Raw genomic sequence first — 12,238 nt, 5'->3', positions numbered from 1 at the left:
CACCAGAGCGCGAAGAGTTTTCAAAGATCCAAGGGTTGGGGGAGGCTGGGGGAGCAGGCAGAGGATGGGGCCTGGCAGGGGTCCCCCCATGATCCCCTCTCTCCTCCCCCACCCCCTACTTACAGCTCTGTGTCCAGCTGCAGCTCCCTGCTGCAGCCACCAGGGACTGCCCAAATCAACGAAGCTCTCCAAATCTTTGGAAAAGATTCAGAGAGCTTCAAATCAATTTCGGAAGTTTTAATTGGTCTCCTGATTTGATTCGGATTTGGAGATTAGGCCACTGAATTGGGCCAAATCTCCTCTGAATTGAATCAGCACCCGACGCTTCGCATCGCCCTATCAGGCAACCTTGGGGAATATGTGGGGCATGCTGGGAGGTGTGCAAGAGTGCCCCCAACTTGCTTGCCTTGGCCAGTGCAGGCAGCCTGTACGCTCCCCCAGCACCAAAGGGTGACTGTGTTCTGTTTGCTTCCAAACTATCCAAGGGTATTTAGGGTAAAGCATGAAACTTAGATCGCTTCTGCCTTGGGCTTTACTGAATGTATCAGTAAAGGTAGACTGAAGCTAGGTTTAGGGGAATTAGTTATCTGAAGATGCTAGGGGAGATTTTCTGAAGCACATATGGTGTTTAAAATGCTACCACTGCTTGGCCTTTTAAGCCATGCATCCCTAAGTATTGTATGGCATATGCATCACATTCTGTAATCACCAAATGGGAAATTGTACTCAGCATTCACATAAAGTGCAAAGTGACACTTTAGCTGAGGCATCCCACTCTTAAGGAGAGGCAAATCTGTTCATTTCTTTCAGTATCCATGATACCATATTTGGTCATTGTTTATTATTAAAATTGATGAAGTCACATTCAACCCAGTGTAGACTAGTTATTTTCCACTCACTGGAGTCAAGGGTTATCTTTTTACCGTGGGACTGAATGTTGTGTATCAGGCCACATAATTTGAGTCATGCCAATAAACGGTCTTTTCATCAGCTGAACAAGAAAAAATGAGAAAGAAAAAGAAAAGAAACAGAAAAATTGGTTTGGAACCAACCCCGCCCCATCCCTTTACCAACACAAGCAGGAAGCCTTGCGTTGTTCGACTTGAAACTAAACAGACCCTCCGAGACACAGGAGATGGTTCAAATTACAACTATGAATCAGGTAGAATGACTGTAAATTTAGGTCTCCCAGTTCCAGGTGAATGCCCTTAGTACCAGACTATAGGGTATTCTCAGGAAGGTCCCCTTAAATCTGTCCTGTTGGGGCTGTTCCACCCTGTACAAAACAATCCTTAAAAGTGTCTCTTAAAAGACAGCGAAAACAATTACAGTTTGTTAGGACACCCCTGTGGGAGGTGAACACCTGGGTTGCAGCGTCTTCTCCAGCAAATGGTTAATTACTCATGGAAAGTAGGACGTTACCATGGGACTGAATATTTTAACATCAGCATTAACAGCACAAGTTGAAAGCATCTGCCTACATACACACAAACATATTAGAATATGGCCAGAGATGCTAAACTCTCCTGGGATACAGAAATTTTGGGTTTAATCCCCTCTAACAGAGAAAGAAATTAACAGGATCGCCACATGCTGTATGGATGGGCTAACCATTGAGCTAAGTGGATAAAACAGGACCACACTGCCTCTTTCTACCTAATTTTTTTCTAGATAAGATTACTTGGTTTATCTGACTCAGATTTGCAAATATTTTGGGGATGATTGAAATGGCATTTTCTGCTGAATAAATTATTTATACACACACACATAAATAGGTGTGTATACACCCACACAGCAGCCCCCTGAGTTGAGTTTTCATCAGAAGAGACCTAATCTGGGACCGAAACTGAATATTGAAGCCTCTGAGACCGAAGATCTACCTTTGCTGGCCTGTGCTTCAGCAAACTCATCAACCACCACAAGAGCAGAACTGACTCCCACGGTAAGTGCTCATGTTCTGAAAATAATGCAGTCAAGCTCCTCTCTGTTTCAACATTTAAATAAGCCACAACTCCAACCCGTCTTGGAGGACTCCCGGATATTGGTAGAAGTAGCATTATTCAAAGGAGTTGTTAATTATACTTAATAACAGGAAATGTTTTTCTCCCCAGAGGCACTGGGATTAGGCTAATCAGGAATCTTTAAAAAAAAATACAATCTTTGATCAAAGTCCCAAGAATAGAAAGGAAAAAGTGATTCAAAATTGTAAGAAGGATTCAGCTTAATTAGAGATATCTTTCTGGTCTTCTTGTAAATCAAGCATATACTAGTTTTTTTCCCCGGGAGTTTCCCACCATTCCAACCAGTGATTAAGCTATTGTAACAAGAGCTCCTGTGTGGTAACTGTTCCTGCTACTATTTTCTAGCCTTGCTCAAAAGAAGTCTAGACAGTAACTTCTTCCACCAGCGTGCCTAGCAGTGGGGCTGTACCTATAGGAGAAAAAAGGGGCAGGCCACGGACCCGATTCTTTTCTCATACCTTTCACCGTGTGTAGACGAAATGGGGGCCCTAAATTGAAGTGGTGGGTTTTACAAAACACCGCTTCAATTTAGGGCTGATTAAACCCTCGTGTCATGCACGCACCCCGCTGACAGTCCAAAGAAGAGTAGAATCAGGATCCCAGAGAAAGATTATGCTTTTGCATGCAGGGGATGCTGAGTGAAAAGAGGAACCAAAACTAATAGAAGCAAGATCTGCAGACATCATGCTGAAACCAGACACATTAGTATAACCCAGAAACTCTTGAGGCAGCCAGGTGTCTGTCAATATTGGCTCAGAAATTCCCCTTCAGAACAATCACCAAATGTTTGCCTGTGCATAATAAGTAAAAAGCCACTGGCCCCAAAATCTGAACTCTAGCAAAGATTTTGGGGGTAATTTTCAGTGTTATAGTGAGTACATCAATACAGCTCTAAAATAGCATGTACAACATGTGGGTCTCTTCCCAGTATTGCGGTTACTGCTTGAATAATCCTACACAGTGTATGTGCACTTAAAATGGAAGTTGTATCCATTTTTGCTTAGGCCAACAATTCAAGAGATGCCAAGGCAAAAGATTCCTCCTCCAAATAAAATTTTAAAACTTTTAAATTCATTTTTCATTTTTAAGACTGATTGTCTTTGTAGAAGTAATTCCTTTTGTAACCATAAGTCCTCATGTTGCCAATGGCGGTGATTCACTCTCATTTACCATCTGCTGCTGCTGGTTTGGTTTATCAAGTCTCTCCCCTAGCTTCCCACAAAATACATTCTCACTGAAGTGACTTAATTTAGGGATAGCTAAAAATAGAGGCTACATGGCTTAACTTTAGTAGACTATTTAATATTCAAAAACACTTGTTTTTTGTGGAAGGAACAGTGGCTGAAAGTACAGACCAGTGGTCCTCAACCTTCTCTTAGACTTGAGGAGTCCCCTGCCCCCCATAACTTTCCTGAATTTGCCAGCACCCCATTTCAAAAAAGTAATTTCACTAATTTTTTTTTACTAAAGAAAAATAACAGAGTAATTCATCTGTTGTAAATGTCGTGGAAACACACGCAGCATACTTTTGGGTCAGGTCAGCAGAAGCTTTTATTCAAAAGAAACTACAGCTGTAGGGGGGATTTCAAAGTAACATGGATTTCCCAAGCACTTGGAAGGGGTCCCCCCCCAAGAGCAAAATCAGGAGGCTTATATACTTTTTAACAGTTGCTTACAACTCACGTGATCATATAGTGAAATTAGCATGAAAAGCGGCTATAATATTACTTCATTATTTCTTTGCTGTAATCAGGATGGGAACTAATGGGGGAGGCAAGGTTAGTTCACAAACCTCCTTCTTGCACCTGGAAATCAGATATGTACATACTTTTTTGCTATCTTCAAGGCCGCGGTGAGCAAAGCAGTTGCAGAGGAGTTACAAAGAACAAACACTTTCTCTTATCTGTTCTACTATACAGAGCCAGCAATTCTCCATAAAGTGTCATCTTATAACTAAAATAATCAAAGTTTAAGGCATATATTTTTTCTGATTCCACATAAAGAACTCAGAAAGACCATAACAATTCAGAATGCTTTTGACACTATCGATTCCTATTTGAAATCTCTGGGTTTATCTTGTGAATCATTAGTAGGTTTACCCATCTAACAGTGCTAATATTTTGCAGCAGCCTTACAATGATTTCACAGCACCCCAGGGTATTGCAGCACCCTGATTGAGAATCATTGATATCAATGATGTAAGTAATGCATCAAAATCAAACATACTCAAATAAACTGTTTAGATGCAGTTGTTGATTTTGTAGGGAGATAAGCGTAGTAAAACTGTTCCAAATGTAAACCTACTTCATTCAGGGTCAAAGTTAGCATGATTAAAGTTGATTTTATCAACACAAAACAAGATATACTAAAAACCTCAATGGCATGCATTCATGGAGAGACCACCCAAACAACTATATCACAAGCAAGCCTTAACTCACTTTTCCTGTGGCTTGCCTTTATTAACAATTAGGGAACATAAGTCAGCTCTGACCTTCTCCCCAGGTAAGTCTCTTGCTTCACCAAATTCATACCCTTTTTCTTCCGACCTAAAAATACCACTCTCCCATTTCTTCATATCTGGTATCCCTTCCCAGAAGGTTTAGTGCTTGCTAACAAGATGGGATATTACAGGTAAATCTTGCAAGTTAGTTATACTTCCCTGAGCTATTTCTTGAGCAACCCTTCAAGGGGTCACCTCAAAATTTAATGTATGCAACCAAGGAACTGAGAGAGGGGGTTGCTTTCAGTGTTGTGACTCATTGCTATGGCTGCAGAGATACAAGATTAAGCTTTGCTCCACCTTCATGCCAAAGGTACCTGATTGATGTCACAACCCAAAGGTGTGATTTTTGTTTTGTGTGTGCTTTGGCACCACTGAATTATGTTCCCGCTAAATTACAGCTTCTTTGCACGGTGGAGTTTTCTGCTGCAGAGGAAAGCCCCGGTGCAAAAGAATTCCCGCCAATTTATAGCTTTCTTTGCAGGGTGCATTTCTTTGTTGCAGCACAGAAATGCTTGTTGCAAAGAGTTCCCGCCATTCGTATTCTAATTCGAGTCCCATTATTGGTTTGCGTGAAATTATTCACACGTGGCGGCTAGCGATTGGCTTGCTAGCCGTATAAAAGGCTTGAGTGGTTGCTGCTTCTTCTTCTTCTTCATGCTGTGTGAAGATCTCTAAGCGCTGCGGAGCCTATTGGACCCAGTGCATTTCAAGCAGGCAACAGGGGTCTGATCAGCCTCTAGCCTCTCCCCGTTGCCGTTTGCAATCCTCGACGTATCCCTTCCTGCGCGCAAAAGGATCCACTATGTTCTACTACAAAAGAGGAGCACAGTTAACTATTAAATAAGAGTAAGAATTATGCCTAGTGTTATTTTTTTTAACTTCAACATTTATATAAAGTAGCCTACTTTAGAAAATGACTATTTCTATAGCAAAATCTTCCTTAGGGGTTGGGACTCTGACGCATCAGAGCAAAATACAGAAAACTGCTGAAGAAGTGTTTTTAGTCCTGAATAAGCTTTATCAGGAGTTTAGCCTTGAGTAAAATTTGCAAGGCTATAGGACTGAAGTCTTTGCATCAAATTTGCTGTTGCTCCAACAGCAAGACCAGCACTGTGGGAGTAGCATAGATGAAACTGCATGCCCTTAATTTAAAGCTTTTCCTGGTCATTACCCTTCACGTAACTCAGGTATTTCGTCTGTCTGACTCTTATTTAATGTACAGTGCTGTGCCTCTAGTTTAGAATTATACTGCAGTATATTGTTTTGACCAGTATTTTATTGTGGTGTCAAATGGAGAAGATGGATTTGTATAAGAACGTGACATTGGGCTAGTCTCTGCTTTACCAATGCAGGCATCAGCTCTGGTGGAAAAAGAGTAAGTTGCAAATACAGGGTAGTACAAACAGTTGCTATCTGCATATCTTCCTGTCATGAGTCACAAATAGATGTCTTTGCATTCACAACATGTTATTTGGAGACTTCTGGGAATTGGAGATGTAAGGTTGCCAATGTGGAGGAAGAATAGAAAGTCTGCTGAAGGGTAGATATTAGACTTAGGTTCAGGAGTTCGATTTAGCCAGGGGGTCGCCAACCTGACCACCTTATGTAAGCAGCACTTCCTGTCCACTCTGTGCAGCCTCTCAGATTAAGTTAGGAAGCTGTGAATTTATTCACAGAAGTGGGAAAATAGTAAATCCCACTGCATAAGGTCAACTGTAGGGCACAAAATGAAGAGTGGGTCCGTAGCAGAACTAGCCACAAGGGAAGCCATGGTACCCCCAGTAGCAAAACCAATCCTAACCTACTCTAGGTCCCCAAGATAACCTCATCACTGTCCCACTTGCCACACTTTGATGGAAGTTGTATTTTGCAGCACGGCTGTTCCCCAGAGTCTCCAAGCGTGCCCACTGGAGTCACACTTGGCCTGGCTTTGCCTGGCCCTAGTCCTTACCCATGGCAACACATGCAGAATCTGCTCTCCCACTCTGTGCACCCATGTCTCACTAACTGATTGGGTCCTGCCTATGCCCTCAGGCACTAACTCACTGTAGAGGCATGAATCATAGCCCCGAGATGCCCCACAGGCACACCCATGCCTCATAGACCTTGCTGTGAATTAATTCACTGGACCCTCTGCTCCAGTCTGTCCATCTCATTCAGCCCACCTGGCCTGTGTCCTGGCAAGGCCCTATGTATATCTCTGGGCCCCCGGCCCTATCTTGGTTGTAGACCCTCCTAGGCTTCAGCCCTTCTCCGGGCAATGAGCTCTGGCTTGGCTCCAGCCCCTCCCAGGTTTTGGCCCAGCTCCCTCCACCCTTGTCGTTGGTCCCAGGCACCTGCCGGTGTGGCTGCCTCCTGTCTGCCCCTACAGCCACCGCTCAAGCATCCAGGCAGCACCAGAACAGAAATGGAAGCAAACTGCTTCAAACTAAAAGTACTCAAAGTTGCCTCTAGGTCACTGTCCTGCTGCAAGAGCCACAGTCCTACTCACTGGCTCTCTCTCAGCCTCTTGGGTATCTCCCCTAGCCTGCAGCATCTGCTCCCTGACAGCCTGAGATGGCAGGTGCTCCTCTCCTGGCACAGCGGAGGGCAATACTAGTCTCTCTGCCTCAGGAACCCAGGTTAATGACCAGCCTGCTGCTGTTTTCCTAGCTGAGCTGCAATCGTTTCCCTCTTGCCTACCCAGAGCTCTGCCCTACTGGCCTACTACTCCATAGCTAGTTCCCAAATAGTAACCCAAAGCTCTGTAGCTCCTATCTTCAGCCCCACCTACCTGCTTACTCTCTGGCCCTCGCTCCGCTGCTTTTATCTGCCTGTGGATCTTGTCTGCTCCACTTTCCCTCTTAATGTAATAGGAGCTTCTGGCTCCCTCTTCTAGGGTCCATGTTCTGAGCCAGGATGAAGCGGATTCAGTGCCATGTCGGTTTAGCCTTGTGAGTTCCAATGCTGAAGCAGCTTTCTAAAATCCTAGAGTTTACGAGAGGGTAATTGATAAAGAAAATCAATCAATGTGTTCAAATAGATCCAGAGTTCCCTTACACTTGACCAAAAGTAATCAGGTTGAAATCACAGAAATTCACTGTGAAGCCCAAGCAGGCACAAATAGTTTTAACAGGGGCACTTTTTGTCATCAGAATTGTTTTTTTAAGTAATGAAACAGAAAAAGCAAATGTTCAGAAGTGAGTATGATCTGTGGAGTGTCATTTTGAGATGTTACCTTTGTGCATACAAAAACATTCTCTGTATTAGTTGAAGGGCAAACCCAGGTGTTTCTTATTTTCTGTTAAGTGCCGAAAACAGAGGCTTTTCTGCACTTCCTCAGGCATAACTTATACAATTGCCAGTCCTTATTTAAAAATTGCATTCTTTGCTTAGCTTGTTGTTTTCACTCTGAGCACATTACACTGTTTAATGCATTATGACTGTGGATCAACAATTTGTTATGAAGACTTTCTGAAGATACATTGAGGATCTGTAACTTTGACATTATCAAGGTTAAGACAAGCACAGATAGTTTTTCTAACAATTTGGGCCTAAACAGTCAGGATTGCTTAGCTCTGTAAAATACCACCTTCCAACCTGTTGATGCTGGGAAAAGTACTTTAAGTACTGAGCAATCTCTAAGAAAGTCCTACGAGCAGAGCGTATCAGATGAGTATACTGAGTATATTCAGTATATCAGATGAGCAGAACATACTCAGCATATCATTAATGAGACAGGTAAATATGGCATATACTTGGACCTGAGTTTTGACTTTGTAGTCCTATTAGGATTGTTAAATCTGCTATGGGATTGACTGTTTCCTATGGCTACTAAACAAACTTGCTTCCTACTGCAGAAGCTGATTTTTCTTCTGAATCTGTGACAGTTTTGGGAGGTTACTTTGTGCTCTGGGCTTGAATATCTTTTTCCTGGTGCTAATTTTACATCAGTGAGTCCATTGACCTCACTGGACTAATTATAAAGACACACATGAAAGAGAAAGCAGGCCCAGTGAATAGCCATAAAGTTAAAAGGGATTTGGTGTAAATAGTACACAAAGGACCAGATTCTTCATTCTGGCTGCTTGGCACACTTACAGTGCAGCAAAAAAGCCAGAAAGGTAGCATGTTTCTTGGTGTAGGAGAGTCCCCAGCTGGTCTGCAGCTGACCACCCTCCTCAGGCCCTAATGAAGAGGACATGTTGGGAGAGTAGCCAGAACTACTCTGGGCTTCAGCTATTCTCAACTAGCATAATGAATTCTGCTGACCACAGCCAGCTGGCAGCTTAGAGCAGTCCCAGGTGTACAAATAGCCAAGTTCCTGAGTGGCAGCTTCCCCCCATTCCTACCAGCTGCTCTCTTTTCTGCTGTTTAGCCTTGCTCTGCAAGTCTCTCCTTTGCTTTTCCTGCATACACAGAGAAGAGTATCAGATGTATAGTTTGTACAACTGTAATGAACTACTTCTGAATCTATCTTAATGGAAAAAAACCCATATGTAAAACCATTAGATCTTCCAGTGCAGGCCTGGCAGATCACCCTGGGGCCCTTCTCTCTCTAGCAGTCACACCACTTCTGTACCTAAGAAGAAAAGGTGCTTATTTCTCTCAGTTATTGTGACTTCTATTATTCTTCCAGGGAGTTGGCTTTAGTTTTGAAGCAAAATCATGCACTTTGTATTAGCCTTTATTTTTCTTCAACTGCTTCCTTTGGTATCCTTCTCAGATTTTTCAAAACAATTCACAGTGAGCAGACTTGAGTTTCTGCACTGGCTGGCTCCCAACCTCACCCCACGGAAAATGAAATCTTCACTTCATCACCCCCTAGGTCCTGCACAGCTCAGATTGTGTCCGTGCTTTACCTACATGCCTGTCTTCTTGCTATCAAAATATCTTCCTACGCGTGGCTGCTCGAACATTCCTCCAAAAAACTCATGCTTCATGATACTTTTCGATTATGGGCTGACTAACATCTTACATTTTTCTTTGACTTCTTGATCTACTGTCTCTCCACTATTGAAAACGAACGAGGGAAACAAACATTTCTCACTTGAGGTTAGTGGGAGTCTCCATGGCCTTCAGTGGGAGTTGACTGGGTCTATGATGCATGTGCAATGACCTTATTTCCTCTTCTGTCACTTGTTGCATAATTTCTGCTGAATTAACTCAAGTTATAACTTCTCTTATTTCTAACTTGGGTCCCACGCATACACAAAGAACTTTAACTTGATGTGGTAATTTTAACCACTTGCTAGAAAGTATGAGTTATCATTTGAATTAATAAAACTCATCAGCAGTATAGAGTTCTCACATTAGCAGCTAATCCAAGCATGATACAGAGTTATCCAATTACTTTGTTCAGCTAGACTGTTGTTTTGCTAGTGCGATCAAAGTACTGTTTCTTTGTACTTTGATAACCTTACGACAACAACAGAAGACAGAAAAGCGGGAGCAGCAGAAACAGTGTGTGTTGCGGATCGAATCAGGAATCTGGAGCCGCCCACCTGCATGGAAACAAGTGCCGGAGTTGCAGCAGAGTCTGTCGATCCCAGATCCATCTTCTCAGCCATTTTTGGACCCTCAGATAAGAAAATCATGGAAGACAATCATCCTCGACTGTGAGGGACTGCTGAAGAAGAAAGAGTATGGTCACTCCCATTTGAGCAAGTCTAACTCAAGAAACATTACCCTGAGTCTATCTAGATAATTCAAGTTAACTCTGTAATGAAGATTTAGCCTTTATTGTTCCAACCCTTTCCATATTATGTCTTGGCTACCTCTTCAGAACAGTGATCTATGGTTTTATTGATCTCTACAGTGCCAGGAACACGTAAGGCACAATACAAATAATGAATCTTTATTACTTTTAATAAAATGAAATATGTAGATATTTTTACAGCATTTGTGGGCTATCAGGATTCCAGGTATACAGCATAATGCTTGACCAAGTTACTGGAAAGGGTTTATTTATTATTTGGAAGTGAACAGAGACTTTCCTTCCTAGATTAAGGACGAAAGAGAAAATATTCCTTGGAACATGCTGTATTTCACAGTTATCGAACCACACCCTGTACTCTTCATGTACGAAATATTGCCAAAGCCACAAACTTTCATTGTGTGGTTCCTTTTTAAATAACCTCTTGGGTACTAAAGGTCATGATATTTTAAAAAAAAACCAAAAAAAAAAAAAAAAAAGCACAACCTGCTAGCATGAAAGAACTTTTTTTAAATGTGAAAACACAAACAGAGAAATCCTACGCAAACTTGCCATAAATATAAAGCAGGATGATAAGTGGAATAAACTATTTTCATGTTAGGACAACCAAACATGCCTCATGCAGGCTTCTGCTTCTCTTCAGCAGGAGTTATATGTTCAGGCTGAAAATCTACAGCTACATACTACTTCTTCCACTTCCTTTGATTAGGAGTCTTAATCATGCAGCCCCTTCTGACACCAGTTGCCTCAATGGGACAATGCACATAATTAAGGGCTGCAGGATTGTTCCTGTATCTGTTTTTCATCCATATTTACTTCTCATACTACCCCAGAGTAGCAATGCTACTGTCTTGTTAAAGTAATGAAATAAAGGGGTTTGAGTTGTATTTTTCAGTTACTTCTCTAAAACCGTATTTTAAGGTGGACATTTTACCATTTTGGTCTCAATCCAAAACTGAATGTTTTTAGAAAGTTTGAAAACAATCCATTCAGATATTTTAAGGTTAGTCAGACCTCTTCAAAAACAAGTCCTACACCTTCCCCCTTTCTATTTTTCTGTGTTTGTTTATATCCATATTTATTTATCCAGGTATTTCTAGAAATTCACGATATGTGTATGGTACCCATGTGATGAAATTATAAGCCATGAGTAAATTTGTCACACACTATTAATCATCTCACAGCAGCTCCTTGATGGAGCCTTCTAGACAGCAATGCTATTTGAGATCAGCCTGCTACAGAAAATACTGTTTGCACTGCAGGACTATCGATAAGCCACAGTGATGGGCTTGAGCCCCACCATGCTAGATGCTGTACACAGGTCAAAGAGATGATCCCTGCTTTCAAAGAGTTTTAACTGTTGTTGCTTTCTTTTCCCAATATGGAATTTTTCCTCCCCAAACATCATTCCCTTTTAGGGGGCCAAGAGTCTTGTACCAGGGACATCTTTTATACACCTAAATTAAGACGCTGGACCTTAAACTAATGTTTTATGTATTAAGAATATAATTTAATTATTTTGTGTCTCCCTATGAGCTTTGCACGGTGGGAGAGGGGGTAATTAAAGCACCTACCTTGTCAAGCTGATAGAAATAAACAGCAATCCCAATAAAATGCTTCTGTTGTTCTAAAATGCTCTTGTAACTTTTCCCCAGTAAGACGCAGGATAAACGATGGTGTGGTACGGAAGGGTTTGATGGGCATTCCCCTGGGATGATCTGCATAGCTCCCTCCTGACTTCATCACTGAGTAATGTACCCAGCCCAAATTTAGGTGAAACCTAAATACCAGCATCTCATCCGGCATTCTTCCCCTCCAAGAGTAATCATGGCACCTAATAGTTCTTTTAAAAGCCTGTATAGGAATTCCCAGTCCACACTTGGCCACAAATGGGTGCATTCATCTCTCTGGCCTGCTACAGCAGGCTCCAGGACCATGACTAGTCACTCACTCTGGCCGTTCCATGAACCTTAGTGCTCTCTTCCATTGAAGTGGCATATCACTGTGAACCATTCCTGT

This window comes from Alligator sinensis, unplaced genomic scaffold (genome assembly GCF_000455745.1).
Source record: "Alligator sinensis unplaced genomic scaffold, ASM45574v1 scaffold895_3, whole genome shotgun sequence".
Classification (NCBI taxonomy): domain Eukaryota; kingdom Metazoa; phylum Chordata; order Crocodylia; family Alligatoridae; genus Alligator; species Alligator sinensis.
This window is presented reverse-complemented; position numbering follows the sequence as displayed.